The sequence below is a fragment of the Pagrus major genome, chromosome 4 (assembly GCF_040436345.1).
Source record: "Pagrus major chromosome 4, Pma_NU_1.0".
NCBI lineage: Eukaryota > Metazoa > Chordata > Actinopteri > Spariformes > Sparidae > Pagrus > Pagrus major.
This window is the reverse complement of record NC_133218.1, coordinates 35637925-35654759: the sequence shown is the minus strand read 5'-3', so window position 1 is coordinate 35654759 and position 16835 is coordinate 35637925. Positions and strand designations below refer to the sequence as shown.

The window sequence follows — 16835 nt, the reverse complement described above, 5'->3', positions numbered from 1 at the left end:
GAACACATTTTGGCTTGTCACGGCAGGAAACAGGTGTTTGCTCATAACATTAACGATGGCTCCGTTCTGCTCGAGTGTCCCAGTGAGCCAAAAATTACCAGGAGCAACTGAATGGAAACGAAGCCATCATTAATTTCATTATTTACACCTGTGTTTTCCCCTTCTGTGAGAAATATCCTGTCACGTTTAATAGTTCGTGAGCCTCGTGCGTCATTCCGGCACTTTTTATTGAATTGCAACCCCAGGCAGTAAACTGATTTTGTTTTCTAGTCTTATTTGAATTTGTCGTAGCAGACACTGTATCATACCGTAGCATGATATGCGCAGGTGTAACCAACAGCTTTAATTACATGTTCCACTTCCAGGCCGATGGGTTTGTGCGTATTTGCTCGCTGAACTAGCTCCAGGTAAAATGGAGAGGAGCCATCATTAATGTTATTAGTCACACCTGGGATTTTCCTGCTATGTTAAGCCCCGTGGTTTACTTTGAAAAAAAATAAAAATACCGTAGAGATTAACCCACATAAGGGGCCGCTATCTGACCCCTGTTCACAGTTATTGTAGTTTATGGTAATTGGTGAATCATATTTATTCATGAATGTTTCAGCAGGTGAAGTTTGACATGCGGCATCCAAAAAGGTAGACGGGTAGAAAAATAGTGTATGAAAATAAAACATGATATGGCTCCATACAGCTCGTACGGTGTCATCCAAGTGTACAGAGGCCCAGAGGTCCCAAACTGATTTAAAACACATTATTTACACTGTTTTTTAAGCTGAAAAAGTTGCTGAGGAGAATGCTGTAACGCTATTTTGCAGATTGTAATTTTTATCCTTGAATAAAGTGACATACAACAAATGTGAGGCCCTAGTGAGGTATGTCTTTATATTTGTATATTTGATAATGCACTTTGCAGTTTTTGGAAATAAATTTTAATCAGAAGAGAAAGATCTTGTTTGACTGATTTTTTTTTTATGTCTAAACAAACTTAATAAACAAAGTTTTAAACTTGTTTTACTTTGTTTATATGTGGCGGACCCTGCCAACTTTCTAGCTTCAAATAGTGTTCTGGGGACCTTATTTTCCTCTAAGAACAGTTTGTTTATTCACTTATGGAAAACATAAATACTTCTGAGTTTGTATTATTACCTCATTAATATTGTAAATATTAAAATTCTGAGTTTGAATTTCTTCTCCAGAACTACATAATGCCCCTTTAATGTGTAACAGGAGAGAAAGCTTGTGTTCTCTAACAGTAGCTTATTCTACTGCTGCTACACAACTGTGTTATAAAATGTCATGTCCTCTGTAACACTTTATAATCATTAAAATAAACAATTATATATGATCAAACAACATGGCAAATGTATAGTTAATTAAGCTTTAGTTAAGTTATTTCACTGTTAACAAGCAGTGAAATGATTTATAAACTATCTATGAGCAGCTGTTTTTTGTAAAGTTGCAGTTGATGTTCATAAATACTGTGTAGTTCATTTATAAACATGATTTGAACGAGTTGAAACTGATGTTTTTAACCTTTACAGTTGCTCAATAAATGTTTCATGAACCATTTCATTGTTTCTGAACACACTGAATCTAATATAAATAAACTATAAATTTACCAGTTATTAATGATGGTTATTATAAAGTGTTACCCACTTTAGTGTAATAAATTTAAGTCAAAATTGGCCATATTTGTTACTTTTCTTCTTCTTCTGTCGGAATTTGAATACAATTTTCATCTATGTGCTGGGGCTGGTATTATTTTCTAAGTGATTATGTCAAAATGCAGAGAAATGCACAGATTTATACTGTAGTCTATAATATTTTGAACTGATGTTTTTAAACGTTACAGTTGCTTAATATATCTTTTATGAACCATTTCATTGTTTCTGAACAGTGAAAGAACTGAAATAAATCTAATTAACTATAAATGTACCAGTTATTAATGATGGTTATTATAAAGTGTCAGTAAAGAAATTAGTTTAATACACAAAATTGGCCATATTTGTTACTTATCTTCTTCGTCTGTCAGAATTTGAATCATCTATTTGCCGGCGCTGATATTATTTCCTAAGCAATGATGTCATGATGCAGAGAAATGCACAGATTTATACTGTAGTCTTCAATATTTTCTGGATGGATGGGTGGAGGTGGAGGTGGAGGTGGGGGGCAGGACCTCAGTATTTCTAAAATCCTGGCTTTTATGAACCATTTAATTGTTTCTGAACAGTGAAAGAACTGAAAAAAATCGAATTAACTATAAATGTACCAGTTATTAATGATGGTTATTATAAAGTGTCAGTAAAGAAATTAGTTTAAATAAGTCTAATACACAAAATTGGCCATATTTGTTACTTATCTTCTTCTTCCGTCAGAATTTGAGTCATCTATTTGCCGGCACTGATATTATTTCCTCAGCAATGATGTCATGATGCAGAGAAATGCACAGATTTATACTGTAGTCTTCAATATTTTCTGGATGGATGGGTGGAGGTGGAGGTGGATGTGGGGGGCAGGACCTCAGTATTTCTAAAATCCTGGCTGCGGCCCTGAACAAATATATTTATTAAGATATCAGAGACCCAGAAGAGACACTGCAGCCCTGGTGGGAGTCTGAAACATACTAGTACACCAGTACACAAGATGCACATGCAGCCTGTACTACTACATACCCCACCGGCTGTAAACGTGCAGCTCCCGCAGTAACAAGTCCTCCATCAGGTGACCGTGCCTCACCTGTTGGCCACACGGTTGTGCTCGCAGACCGCACGCGCGCGCCCCCTCGGCTGTGCTATTCCTCCGCGCATGCGCGTTGCGTCGCACGGAGCGGAGACCATTTCCTCCAGCGGCGGCAGCAGAAGCAGCAGCAGCAGGAGGCCTCGCACAAGCTCCGCCACACACATGCAGACAGAGTACGGAGCGAAGCCACGTTTGGGATTGTCTAATATTCACGTCGCGAACAACCTGGATGCCCCCCCCCCCGGACCGCAGGAGTCCTCCTAAATGGGCCTTCATCGCTAATTTTTTTGCAGCAGCATCTGGGTCGACGCTACTGTGGTATCTCTCGGGTGAGTTGTTTTGTCTCAACGGTTTTTTTTTTTTCTAGCTCGGGAGGGGATAGCTCACAGGAGGAGGAGGAGGAGGTGGTGGTGGTGGTGTCAGTACCGGGCTGTGTGCTGTATTTATCTTTTATATCCACTAACAAAGCTCACAAGTGTAACGTTACGACAAGCACGGAGCTAACGGTCAACCTGTTAGCGTTAGCCGCTAAGTTAACATACAATATAACGTCGCGGCATCCATTATCGGACACTATTTATGCTAGGTCTGAACAGATTTTTTTTTTTTTACCCCCTCCAGCCTGTTCCCCCCCCCCCCCCCCCCCCCCGTTACCTTCATTAGGTTTGACAGCACAGCAGTGGACACACAAAACAAAACAAGGCAACTGGTAAATGGCGTTTGTGTTGTTTGGTTTGTGTTACCCACAATTATGTGGTCGTTTTCGGGCTGTGTTTTTTTTTTTTGCGGTTGTGCCTCCTCGTCACCCACCTTTTCCTCTCCCCTCCCCACCCCTTCTCCCCCTTTTACCTTCCTGTGTTGTCCGGCAGTATTTGTTGACACTGTATCAGCAGGGAAGCCCTGAAGATAAAGCTGGACCGTGCAGCATTGTGTCACAGGCGGATGCGCCGTTTTGGATAAAATGTGTTAAAAAAAATATCAGACTGTAGAGGGACAGCTTGGGATAATAACCATTTGTATATTACACCTGTGCTCATACTGCATTTCTGGCCTCTTTGGTATTGCTTTGTGTTTAAGAAATAATGACTCTGTCCGATAATGGACCCTGTAATTTTAGCCCAGAGCACAGGGGCTGGAGCTGAGGTTCAGCCCCTCACACTGAGGAAACACTGATCCCTATCTTTCCGCTTATATTGTTTTTAATATAATGTGTCTTCCATTATTACATTCTTTAGCATTTGTCTTGGATTTAGCGGGGATAACATGTCATTGTATGTGATTATAGAAAGGGAGCGGTGCTACAACAGAGATGTCCGGTCCAGTGTGACAGCAGATAATTGTTGTTGATGATGTTTATTCCACAGGGAGATTGATTTTTCTCTTGCACCCCTCCACGGGGAGGTCAGAGGTCAGCTACAGCTGAGAAACAAACCATCCTGGAGCTGGTAAAGCGTCAGTGTTTCTCTCAAGGACGCTGGAGCGTGGATGCTTTGTTACGGGTTAATGATAATATAATAATTTAAGCGTAAATGGTTGCATTGTTAAATGTGGTTTTGTATTTCATGAATGAGTCAGGCGTGAAGTTCTTCTGCTGCGGTTTGTTAGTTCCTCACTCGCTAATTCAACGTTCGACTGTCTTGACTGAAATGTTGAAATGTACATACCTTTGCAAGCCGTGGCTTGACCGACAAAGAGCGATGGAGCGTCTGCGGCACATTGTTACTTTACAGTGTTCTCATTCACTTTAGGTGAAAACTGCCTGCCTGATAATCTTTCTAATCGTTTACAGTGTCTCTCCCGGGTTGTTTTCAGCGGACAGAAAATCTTATGATTAGAATATAATCTCATGTCTGTGCTTGTTACGGCTCAAAATCTAAAATGTCATCCGTCCAGGTCTTGTTGCCTGTTTTAATAACTTTGTGCTCCGCTCAGTTTGAGGCTGACCAGCATTGAAATCTGGATAGAGACATTGGCAAGTGGGCTGTCTAATTTGATAGATAATCACATTAAATGACTCATTTTGATGCCCACCTGTCCGAACTGTTGTGTTGATTACAGTGAGTGCAGAGTACCGTTGAAGCAGCATGATAGCTTTGGGTTTTCTATTAGAGAAATCTGTTACCAAGATTGCTTGGAGCGAGGAGGGGTGTGAGGGGCTTGGCATTCATTATCCCCAGAGGAAACTGTTGAACCAGACTGCACCATGTTAGGAATCCATATGCTGCGTCTGTCAGGGCTAACCTGCTGCCGGTATGCTAGGATGTCCAACATAGTGTCTCAAGGGTCTGTGCCGAGAGTAATTAATACCTTTTTCTTTCAGTGCAAAAATCTCGGTCATTTCTATGTGACAGAATTTGAAGCACAAAGTGTTTTATTACAGTCCTCTAAACACAGTGTGACTCACTCAGCCCTGGTCTAAGTAGTGAGACTCTACAGCTCTCCATCTGTGAAGTCAAACCCATCTACTAGGAAGACTCACAGATTAAACCGATCTACCTCGTCAATAGCTCCCTCTCCGTCTCGCTGACTTGACTGATGACTAGATTGGAGTAGTCTAATCGAGGTGAAGCTTGACGAGGACAAGAGGTGACAGGACATGTCCGCAAGCCCGGCTGCATGTCGGCTCTTTGCCTTTTAACAGTGAGTTATGAGGAGGGGGGGAGAAATCGCTGTCTGGTCGATGGTCAAAGCTGCAAGGAGCTGAGCTGCGTTACTGTTTTACGTTAAGCTCTGAGCCTGGCTTATGTGCTCAGCAGGGGAGTAATGGCTCCTCTGTCTGTACACTAACCATCTCATTGCACATTTGAAGTCCGTCCAAGGCCCTGCTGACCTCAACACAATGACAGTGTTTAGTCCGTTCTTCCTCTCCAGCCTCTTCCCTTCAGTGTCCACTGTCTCTTTAATCAGCAAGTGCAATAACAGAGGGGGGATTTATCGTGGAGACTTTGGTGCAGAGCTTAACGTTATACTGACACTCATGAGCAACAGGACATCACAGATGGTGCAAGACATACTCCGCACAGTAGCTGTATGATCATTCTGCATAGATGCATTCAACAGCATTTACTTCATGCCTGTCTGCATTTCAACAGCCTGGTAGCAGTGCACGAGGTTTCAGAACTGAACAGTTACAGTGCACATCATGATGTATTTTACTGTCGGATAAGGCGTGTGCCATTCTGAGTTATGCAGGTGTATTGTAGGCATTGCAAAAAGCAGAGTAGTGAGCAGCGCCATGGTCCACTTATTTAGGAAGGCTGATAGAAAGTGAAACTGGCAGGAAATATGCAGTGCACCTGCAGTGCTTCCTCTTTTTAAATGTGACAAGAGAAGAATAGATGTATCATGTAACAGTTCTGTTTGTGAGCTGTGTAACAGTTCTGTTTGTGAGCTGTACAACAGTTTAATTAGCTCTCAGCTTATCGGCGATCAAGACATTGTCTGTGATTTGTCTTACCAGACATGTCAGTCTTTGTGGTTGATTAAGACTATCATGGTGTTACCTGCTCACCATACTACTACTATTACGACTTGCGTGAATCCAGATAGTCATGAATGTTCTCACTTGAATTACTTGAAAAAGCTGTCTAGCTCGCTTGTCCTCTGTTGGTATCCTGATTTATTTTGAATTGCCTAAGCCTGTCAGCATGGCTGAAGGCATGGTTTGCACATCATATCCCCCATACAAACCAGTTAAATCAGACGTCGGTAAATACTATGGATTCCAAACAAAAAAATGACAGTGAGATGAGGTAACTGCAATTTATTTGTCCTGATGAAGCTTATGATTTATGATTACTTATTAAAGATCCTTTGATTGATTGTGTTTCACTAAAAAGGTGTGTGTCCATAAAAAAAGATTTGTTTCCTAACAAAATGTAGGTTAAAGTGGTTCCAGTATGTTTTAGTGCCTTTTTCTTTCTAGGTTTTAATAATATTTTGATTATTATCAGGTTAACAGTGTATCACAATTATGTTGGACAGTCGTCACCTGGACAACCTGTGCCAGGTGTAAAAGCATCCTCGTCTCCGCACCATATGTTCATAACTTTGTTCAGCTTCATAAGCATAAAACAACGTTGGCCGACTAGCCAAGGAAACTAAGCTAAGAAAACTGTGTTTAAAAATGGCACGACTGAGAGAAACAGTGGCACGCGGGAAAAGAAACACTGCTGAGTGTCTTGGGTTCCTCTAACTGAGCTGGTTCAATAAGAAAATAATAAACGGGACATGGAGACGTAATGTTAGTGAACTGAGCAGCAACATACTTCTTTTCATTTCCTCTCCACACATATCACAAACAACAACAACTCTTGCCCTACGGCAACTCTGAGGGGACACGGCACTTAATTGTGCTCTCTGGTGGGGAGCCTTTTGAGTCACGATGTTACGATGGTCAGGGCTGTCAGCCGGCATCGTTCATCGGCCTTAATTCGAACCATTAAAGTTTTCAGGACTTTTGCTTAAACCATGACTTAAACTATCAATCCATTATCAAGACAGTTGCAGATTTATTGTTTGTCCGGGGATTAATCTGTTAATCAACTAATTGCTTCAGCTCTAACTGCCAAATCAGTATGTAGGTTATTTTGCCTCCATAATCTTTTAGTAGCTTACAGTGTGTTATGAGTATTGCCTTGTGAAGCCTCATACTGTAGATTAAGTCAATTAAGATTATATTATTCCTCAGACATATTGGTGCATGATGGCTTTAAGTCCTTGTCCTTTTTCTTTTTGATAACCTTAATGAGAAACAGCTTTCAGTTTTCAGCACCATTACTGTACTTAAAGCTATCACATCTAATAATAATAATAATAATAATAATAATAATAATAATAATAATAGAAGATTGAGTAAAGCTACTGTATAAGCCTGTCCAGGCTGCCTCTTAAAAGTAATTGAGAGACCACAATCATCACTGGTCTTAGATATTATATCTTAATATATAAGTCCAATATCTCCCTAAATTCTCTGTTCAGTACCTGCAGAGCTGTGATATTGGTACACACATACCCTCCCTCCTAGTGATCATGCTGCCGAGTAGAATAGTGGCATTGTGGCTGCCATCTTGCGTGCAAACTCAGCGAGGCCTCTCCATCTGGGCAGCGGCTGGTCAGTCAGGCAGCTCCTTGAAGGCTGGGAGGCTTCTGCCGCCACGCCTGCTGGCTAGCTGCACAATGTAGGCAATGAGTAGAGCTGCAGGCCTGACACATGCCTAGTCTTTCAGTACGCCCACAGCCTGTAGAGATTTCCCACAGGGAAAGATAATCCAACATCTGAGCATTTCTAGAATATACCATTTCAGACAAAGTCGGGTCTAATTGTTTATTTTACTCATTTGCACTGTTCTTGTGTTGCTACTGAACTTATGGTGGGGAAAGTTTAAGGAGTCCATCTGTGCATATGAGAAAATGTTTACATTTCGGACACTTTACAAATCTTGCAATACTGTTTACTTGCACTATGTGACTGTCAACAAAAACGGTGTGATCAGAAATCTTTTCTTAAAAATCCTTTCAGTGCCTGCTTCGTTAAAGAGGTAATGGTGTCGTATAAAGAGGCCTCATCTGTCAGATGACAACCCAGACAACCCCCATCAGTTCCTGCAAATCGCAGCTGAAATTTTTTATTATCCACATAACAGTTTTGTACCTGAGGTGATAATTTTGAAATGGCACGGTGAAGAATTCCTCACCTCCCAAGACATAAATCAACTGAAATTACCAAGTCACCAGTTTTGATGTCGCCTTTGGGTCTCTCATTAACCACCCCCACACATAGCCAAAGCTAACCGGTGATGCAAACCAGCATGACAGTGTTTTGTTATCAAATTACAGATCAGCTCGATGACATCAGTCTGCTTTTTGAGGTTGTGTGAGAGCTGATTTGAATTAATGAGCAGAAGGAAACTTTTCAGCTGGAGGAAACAGACACTTCCTCCTTTGAGTGGATCCATACAGAAAAGCTGACGCCTGGAGCATCTTTTCATTTGGAAGATGCACATATGACGCCAGTCTATACTTAACTGGCATTCATCTTACTTCTGTCATAATCAAACGAGTCACTGTAGCACAGGTGACATTGTAAGTGGTCACCATTCATAAAGCTGATACTGCAGTTTTAGTTCTAGTTTGTTTTTTATGCTCTTCTTTGATTAATCAGTATGTAACATATTGTTTACATGTGCATGACGTTATAAAAGCCAGCGTCCGGCTGTGTTTAGCCCAGGCTGAGATTGGGGTCACTTGGCAAGATAATGACCAACAACACAGATGCGGGTTTATCCTGTGTCATTGTGTTGGTCGGAAAGGGATATAATGGTATAGAATTAGAAAGCCAATTAATCTGCTAACAATAGGATGTCGATATTTAAAATGTTATTACATTAACTTTGAACCCAACATCCTCCGAATGTAATTCGCTTCTGCAACCGATGTAAAATCGGTTGCAGAAGCGTTGTTTAAACCTTTTCATAAGCATTCATTTCAATGCATAGTGAGAATCACACAGCTGTTCGATATTTGATATTGTGAAAAATATCACTTTGATAATATCTAATATCGGCCCAACCCTAGTTGTGACATACGTTTCTCCACTTACCAAAGATGGCAGCTTCTGAGGCGAAATGGTTTACAGGACAGGGAGCTGATCAAATACGCGCCAAAAGGGATAAAATATAAGACGAAAGGAGGAATGCATGACGCAGCATCAGATTTGAGCATGTCATACAGCTGTTTCGATTAAATTCGTTGTTGCATATAAACACCAGACCCTTTTAATCCCATCCTTTGTAAACGGTTGACCCGAAATCTTCAGTCTGAATGAAGCAATATTCTCCATGTAAACACAGCTACTGATGGGGGATGTTTCACGTTATATAGCAAGCTTCAGTATTGTAGGTGGTTGATGAAAGATTAAAACCACAGGATGTGTTTAGAGGAACAGACTTCTGCTCCTGTAAAATAAACAGTTTGATGAAGTAACTAACGCTATCAGCATAGCGCTGCAACCATCGGTATAGGAGTCGCTTCATGTTGACACTATGATGTTATTGCTGTCGTAAAGTACCATTTTGTTCATATTCTCATGTAAAGTAATGTTCCTGGAGCAATCCAGAACACTATGACACTATGACCATATACAGTTTCATCATTCATTGAATGTGTTGTTGGTAAATCCAGCACATGGCTTAAGTCTTATTCTGGTCCTTTTTGAAGAGCTTGTTCCGCCTGTTTTTAACTGTAAAATTCAATGCATGGTCAGGATGTTTGTGCAGGTGTCCAGTGTTGATAAAGCAACACTATCTGTATAGAAATAAGTTGAGCTGATGAATAACTAACTTTAGTCCTAAGCTTTGCATAAAATACCAGCCTTACTTAAACATGGTGTTTGATCAGCAGCTCTGCTTGTGCCATGAATTAAACCTTTCATGTTTCCAACCGATCCTGACTGAATGAACCATTTGTCTTCAAAATTTCCCACTGGGGAAAAAACAAAGATGTTTTCCACTCTTTGCCCCAACATTGCGATTTGCTTGTCTGATTAATTAGTGTGAAGGAAAACTATGATGATTATCAGCCATTGTCATCTAGTCAGATAAGATCCTGATAGCATCTCATCTTTTGTGATTAATGTAGTTACTACTCAGCGGTCTTAACGGTAGCCTTAGAGTCATTTTGAAGATAATAACAATGACTAGGACTGTACTTGTCTTGGGTGATATGAAGATATACTGTACCTCAAGATGAGTGAGATTTGTTTGGCGGTTATGATTTTGCTGCTCTCCCATTTCTCAAACCTGTAGTTCAGTGGATTAGCAAAAATAAACATCACCATCTGGTTAAGTGTTACACATTTTAATTCCCCACAAGCACACCTACTGTGTCACAATATGTATAGCTCCTGTGATGTGGCCAATTTTATCCATATTTAAATTCTTTTGGGAGAGCTGTTCTGTCTCATACAAACCGTGTCAGGCACATAGAAAGCATCAAACTGACATGTGAACTCTTGACACGAGTTTCAGAGCCAAGCAGCATTTACCATACCATAATACCAAAGACCCTGTTCCAATATGTCATTTGTATGTACAGCGTCCCCTGTTTACTCCACTTTCTGATCACTCCGTCTCCCTGCGCACATCAACACCTGTGTCCTGGTTCACCGAAGTCCTTCATTTAGGCCAATACGGGAAGCTAAAGAGGAAGTAGAGCAGTCAGTACAAAGATTATGATGTTTTTCTCCCTTTACAGAGATGTAACACTCTGCTGCCATTATTGTGAATGCCCTAAAAAAAGAATACAGGATGAATCACTGATGATGATGATAATGACAACGAATCCTGTCTCAGCAGGGAGACTCCAGTGCTTCCTCTTTTTATCTGCTGTTCGACGCAGTCCAAAGTAGTTTTTATGCAGTTGAGTCATCTGATTTACTTCAAAGATTCAGTAAACGCCTCTGCTTTAATGATGTCACTGAGACTGCTGAAGTAAAGTGACCTGAATTAGGTCTTCTCTAATACAAGGTTTTCTATTAAAGGAACATTTCACTTGATCTTTTCTGTGTGTGGAAATCCCTTCAGGCTCTGAAATCTTTTATTTATTTATTTATTTATTTATTTATTTATTTATTTTTTATTAAAGCAACATCTTTTTTCCAATGTTTTCAATTGGGAGATTAAACCAGAAGATCTGCACGGTACAGAGATGTTTATTGTTGACCATGGCCTACTTCTGGGCATGTTTCTGATACACCAGCTGATGAGCCCCATGGCTTACTGAGAGATAGGTAGCTGGATGGATGCATGGATGCATGGATGGATGATGGATTTAAAGATGGGCAGATGGATAACTATAGCTCTTATCTTTTTCCATATTATCATACCAGGAAATCCTAGGAGAATAAGAATGTCATCGGCTTGCTGGTACTGTGGCCCATAACCTTTAAATCACTGCTGAAAATGTTGAAAATGTAGGGAAATTGTCCCTTAACGCTCACTTAACTCTGAAAATGGGCTGCAGCAAAACTTTAAAAGATGCTTTGTTGTCACTGGAGAAAGCTAGCACCATATTCTTCATCTTTGTTTGTTTATTTGGATACTCATTAGCTGAAATAGTCGGGCTACCTGGGGTCCATTTCGGCCGACAATGTCTGCCAGCTAGCCCTGCTCCACATGTGGGCTGGTGGCACCTGGATATTAAACATACAGCAGGGACTGGACAATAACTGTTGTCGTGGCATATCATTATTAGAAATCCAAACAGTTGGATGTGCAGTGAATACACTACTGTGTAGTGTATTGTGAAGCCTGTCCAGGTTTTCCCTTGCTGAAACTGATTTTAATATTGGTAGCTCATAACGCAAATATAAGTAACATTCCACGAATGACCACAAGATGAGAACATCGAATGTGAACATTGAAAAAAAGTAGATCCAAACTTGTTCCTGGATTAAACTTTTTACTGGTTGTTTTATGCAAATGTTTGTATGTATCCCAGTAAAGACCTTTTCCGGGACATCATATACAGAATATTAACCAGCATGTAAATTCCCACCAACTAATAAACTCGTGACAACACCAGCAATCCCCGGTACTCCGGCTTTTTTTTTTTTTTTTTACAAGAAAACAGGCTCAGTATCTGTAGAGTGTAGTGTTAATTTACTGCTAATGCAACCTGAACATTTCCTACTGCTGCAGAGCATTTAACTGGCAAAACACAAGTTGACTTTTGAAGTAGACGAGTTACAGATAATGCAATGTGTTCATCAAAAATGAGTCTACAGAGCAGGGCATTTGTTGACAGTAGATCAATTTTGAATATGTCGGGGAGAAGTTTTATTGAGTCTGTGGGAGTAATAGAACAAGAAGGAGCTGTTGGATGAAGAGATCATTTTCCCTCATTAACATTATCAGGTTCCCTATTTGCATTGGATTTAAATCCAATATATTGCCAAGTGGCGCTTTTGCTTTTCACTTTGACCAAAAATCTTCTGCCATCATCTTGTCAGTAAACTCTCCTTACTCTTGTCACATTACAATGAAATGTGACTCCTGCTACTCCTGCTACTGCGACTCTGCTGCTGGCCCTGCTGCTGCACGGAGTAGATGCCTGTGGCAGTTTAGCATCTTGCGTTGCAAAATGACAGTGTGGGGCGGTGGGCAAGTAATGTATTCGATGTGGGCCCGATCACCTTGTAACACCGGGAACACCGACCACCCCAGCAAGCCTAATGTAAATACATAGTTTCTCCCTGTCCTCTGCTCAGTGCAGGTTGTGAAAAATCAATATCAGTTTGCCACCTGATACAGGATTTCCCATGGGAAATTATTCTCATTTCGTGAATAATTTAGTTAGTGAGCGACGTGAGAAACAGTAGCTACGCTGAATACATGGCCATGACTGTGCAGAAGTGACTCCTTTTCTTTAGTGTATTTTAAGTCATCACATCTATTTATGTCTTTTGGTCGAGTAGTGTGAAAGTGTAATTCTTGGTTCCCAAAAATGGTGTCAATCAATTGAGGAAATGAGATTACTGCAGTTGAGTCTTGGTAGTGATTTGTATGTACAGTTAATGCTGACAGTGCTAGCCTGTTGACTTTCGCTCATTCACAATTACATTCACACATAACGTTCACACAGAGACTCTCATTGCCGTCTTTTACCCTCTCTGTGACTTATGCACACACATGCTCAGTCACTTACACTCGTTTAGACGCATATTATTATTTTGTCGCTCTGTCTCTCTGTAGTACACACACACACACACACACGATGTCCAGGCCTGTGACTCGACCACGGTGGGGTCAACATCAGAGCAAAATAAAGCCACCGTCTCAAGTTCCTGCAAAGCTCCTTCTTGAGTCTCCTGGGAGCGTAAGAATGTACCAACCATTTAAGATATGTCGACCCCTCCCTGCATATTCTGCGACTCGTTTCAGTGGTAACTTCATTGTGTCAAGTAAGGGGCAGGGTTTGGATAAATGTTAGACCAAAGATTATTTTCATGGTTGTTGCCAAATATGCTCCCTGCATTTAGCTCAGCCAGGCAATCAGAAGATTGTCTATTGTTATTGGCATGGGAGGCACGTCATGCTGTCACTATGATGTTATTGCTGTAATAAAGTACCATTTTGATGGTATTCTCATGTAAAGCAATGTTCTGGGACCAATTCCAGACTCTTTTATAAGTGTATGGTCATATACGTTTTAAATGGTTTGGTGTTGGTGAACCCTGCACGTGGCGGAAGTCTTATTCTGGTACATTTTTAACAGCCGGTGTCTGATGTGTTTTACTGTAAAATGCAATAATACATGGTCAGGATGTTTGCTCAGGTATCCACAGTGTGTCTGGTGCTGTTCCTTCCTACTGCTCTCTCCCACGTGTCACCACATATAAAAAATACACTCTATTTATAAATTAGTGCTGACACAATTACACAATAAGAGGATTGATAGAAAATTGACAATAACTTTGACAATGGTTTAAGTCATTGCTCTTTGATATTGCATGAACTATTGCTATACAAGGAAATCTTAAAGGGTAAGAAGTATTTCAGTGATAATAGTTAATAAGAATAACTAGCTGCAAATGATTACTTTCATCATCATAAATATCATATTAATATCTCCCAATATTAGCCCGTCACAGATATAGTTATTAGTCATTATGTTGTCCAATATGCACCTACATGAAAACTTTTATATTGCAGAAATAGATACTAATTCCCAGTGAAGTTTACTGTTTCAATGCTCTAATGTAATTTTAGACAAAGGCTATTGTTAAATTGGAAAATATCCTGCGTCTGTTACATATCCTTGTCATAAGTGTTTGATAATCACATTTGAGGGATCATTGCAAAAAATGTGTGTATATCGGCATCGGCCCCAAACATCGAGTATCGGTTGGGCTCCAATCACAATAACCTAAAGCACAAGCTGATGTCTTCAAACGTTCAGTTTACTATTATAGCAGTCTAATGATAACAGAAAATATTCACATTTAAGAAGCTTGAACCAGAGAGGTTTGGCATTTTTTCTCGCACTTATTAATCCGTTATCAAGATAGTAGCTAATTAATTTTCTCTCAAACGCCTAATCTATTAATTGCCTAATTGTTAGAGCTCTAAAAATAACCAGTAGTTAGTTACCAGTAGCATTTGAAAGAACCTGACAGGGTCCCAGATAAAAACCAGAACTTCTTATTATATTTGGACCGGATTAATGGAACTGATCTGCAGGTGTGAAGAGTCTCGGTGCTACTCAGCGACCCTGGGATGGTCTTTGGTGCGGTTTACCCTCCAGGTGAACATACAAGCACAGGCAACGAGAAAAATAGAATCACGTTTAATAGAAAATATGAGGGTCCAGGGCTCTAGACTAACTTTTTCCCAGGTAGCACTGGTGCTACCTAGCTTTTCATTTGGTAGCACAAAAATAAATTAGGTAGCACACCTTATTTTTCTTTGTTGTGTGACATTAATAAAACGTATCATGCCGGTGATAGTTTTTATTTCTATACCATAGTTTTGCCTTGATATGACGTAAGGATTGACAATGACCCAAGCTTGACATTTGTAAAATGTTTTAATCACAACTGATTAAACATGAACAGCTGATTACTGCATGAGCAGTAGACAAAAGGTCTTCTTATAAAGAAAAATAAAATCAAAGGACAAAATAATATTTTACATTACATCATGTAAAGACATAAGACTAACTTATTTAACAGGTGCAACATGACATGATGCTACCAAAGAAGACATGGGACAGTCTGAGGACTTTACTCCATGTACTCTGGCCAACTCTTAAAGTTAGGCCTCCTGCTCCTCTTTCCCTGGGAGAACCAGACCTTAACATCCTGCTCAGCATCATAGTCCGAAAACACACGCAAGGGAATTTCGTCTTTACACACCATACGCAGATACCCGGTAGTTGCCCGAATTAAGGGTTCAGCTTCGGGACAAAAAAAAAATATTTCTTTCTATTTGAGGCAAAAGTCATGAACAAAAACGTGTTGAAAATGCGCTGAAATTACAAAGTAAACGAAACAATTGTAAGATAATCCACAAGACAAATCACAAGTTTTAAATCAGTCATCACTTTGGACTGATTGACTGACTTACCGGTAGAAGAGGAATCGGCGCATTGTCTACCTTTGGAGTTGGCGGAGTTGTTCAGAAGTGACACCGAGGAAGAAGATTTCGTTGGCTTTAGTGATTATGAGTGACACTGATTGTTTGGTTGTAGCATGTTATATATGCTATATTTAGTCGAATGACTCTACCGTAATATGTTACGTTAACATAGCCTACCAGGCACGTTCTCAGTTCGTTGTTTATGCGTCATATAACGCAGGCTACACTTATTCAGCCTGTTGTTCTCTATTCTATTTTTATTTTAAATTGCCTTTCGTGACATGCGCATGCTGTTATTACTATTCTGTGGAAGCGCATCGTTCGTTTTTCCCGGCAGAAATGTACGTTGTTTAAAGCCCCCAACAGTGCGCTGATGGTCATGAAAATAGAGCCCGAAATGTCTATCCTTGGTGTTGGATATTATCAAATAAATTTCCCCAAAAAATTTGATGCGACTTATACTCCAGTGCGACTTAGCCTATACATGTTTTTTTTTTCGTTCTTTATTATGCATTTTTGGCTGGTGCAAATACGGTATATATTATATTTATTATCAACCACACGTCCGCACGGTCACGGCTGAGGAGGGTAGTGAAAGGGGGGTCCTCTCCAAGTCGCACCGGTGCGACCTGTTTGAAAATTAACTCGCACATTTTGAAATTAGGTCGCATGTGCGACCTATTAGGTCGCACTCTAGAGCCCTGTGAGGGTCAAAATAATCGTGATATACATGTTCCTGTGGTACAGATTAAAGTCACACGGCTCAGCCCTATTTGCACAGACTCCTCTTTAAGGCTGTATGCTTGTCCCTGGGCTGTGATCAGGGTTATCACTGCACACAGCGTGTGTGAGGCTTTTGTGAATTTACAGAAGAAATCCCTGAACCCTACTCTCCGCAGGCAAGATTTGCAGTTGCTGCCTCTGCAAACACTGATCCTGCACCAGGAGAAATGCTCC

The 16835-nt window shown here is 40.4% G+C and overlaps 1 protein-coding gene across 1 annotated transcript in view; it reads left to right on the top strand.

Annotated features, from left to right (window-relative positions):
• Positions 1-2831: 2831 nt before the first annotated feature.
• Positions 2832-16835, top strand: part of LOC140994707 (tyrosine-protein kinase CSK) — a 47421-nt gene continuing 33417 nt past the window's right edge. Inside the window, exon 1 of the mRNA XM_073464462.1 lies at positions 2832-3071. The gene's annotated coding sequence lies outside the window, so the exon portion shown is untranslated. The remainder of the gene's footprint in view (positions 3072-16835) is intronic.